General features: G+C 35.3%; 1 long non-coding RNA gene across 1 annotated transcript; it reads left to right on the forward strand.

Moving 5' to 3' along the window:
* Positions 1–367: 367 nt before the first annotated feature.
* LOC109591739 (uncharacterized) lies at positions 368–1,095 on the forward strand. The gene is made up of 2 exons (XR_002189961.1): positions 368–429; positions 986–1,095. It is a non-coding gene; the product is annotated as an uncharacterized LOC109591739 (long non-coding RNA).
* The last annotated feature ends 215 nt before the right edge of the window (positions 1,096–1,310 follow it).

The raw sequence follows: 1,310 nt of genomic DNA on the forward strand, positions 1-1,310 counted from the left end.
AAATGGAAGGAGCTGGAATAATGACTGCGATTGATTATGCTCCTGAACATGGTGTCAGTGCTATTGTTATCAAGGGTATTGGTGACTGGGGTGATGGTGACAAAGAATCCACTAAAGGATGGAAGCCATTTGCAGCCCGTGCTGCTGCTCTATATGTGTATGCTGCACTAAATTACTGGAAACAACTAGAGTTTGAATATGGTATGTACTAACACATTCAGTCTCAAATTACTGTACAGTATGAAAATTTTGCATATCTACAATTTGTATATCTACACACATAAAGTGCTTCATATTGATGGAGGTTAATGTCAATAGACAATACAATCATTTAAGTGACCCTGAACTTATATCTCTTGTTCTCTTTAGATAAAAAAGCTCAAGCAAGTGCTGGTGATGAGGAAACTGATGGACCTACCCCACCACAAGGTAACCAATTACTAACGTTCACTGCACACATGCATAATTGTACTTACACAATAATTCAGACCATGCTGTGAAGCTGGCAGTTATAGCTGGTTGTAACATTAAGTTGTGAAACAAGAAGCTTTGACACACAATTCATTGTGATGCTGTAATACATGTACTAGTGAAGCAATTGCAAACTAACTAAAATCACACACTAATACATGCATCATGTCTTGCATCTGAAAATCTCAAAACTCACAAAAGTTAAGTAGTTTCTTTTCAGGCCCACAAGTATAATTCTGCACACAATTCTATTGCATATTATAATACTTTAGTAATAGTTTTTAAATAGTTTATACATACCGGCAAGAGTATAATTGTACTTACACAATAATTCAGATCTTGCTATGTACCTTGTAAGCTGGCTTATAGTTGGTTGTTCATATTAAGTTGCAAAACACAAATTAATATTACTCAGCTCCATGCTGTGATAAAAATAAAACAAATAAAATATAGAACTATATCACACACACACATAATAATACATCTTGCATTCAAAAGTCATGTTTTTTTTCAGACCCACCAGCCTGGCTATATAATGATGAAATCATGAGACGTGTCCCTAAAACTCTACATTTTCATGAAGATCTTGTTAAAGATATTGAAATTCTACTTATGCCAGCCACTACAAGTGAAGAAGAACCAGGTGTTTATTATCTGAAGCTATTCGTCTGACAAGGTCATTGAAACATACATTGATGGTCTGAGGATATACATAGGGAATTATGGAGAAAGAAAAGTCATTGTTGTGATGACCGCACCAGCTAAGAGCAGGCAGGGTCCAATTCATGCTAATGCCATCACATCAAAAATGTTAGAAAAAGTTCCTAGCATCAAATATG

Source organism: Amphimedon queenslandica, unplaced genomic scaffold, assembly GCF_000090795.2.
Source record: "Amphimedon queenslandica unplaced genomic scaffold, v1.1 AMPQUscaffold_7369_Cont20679, whole genome shotgun sequence".
NCBI lineage: Eukaryota > Metazoa > Porifera > Demospongiae > Haplosclerida > Niphatidae > Amphimedon > Amphimedon queenslandica.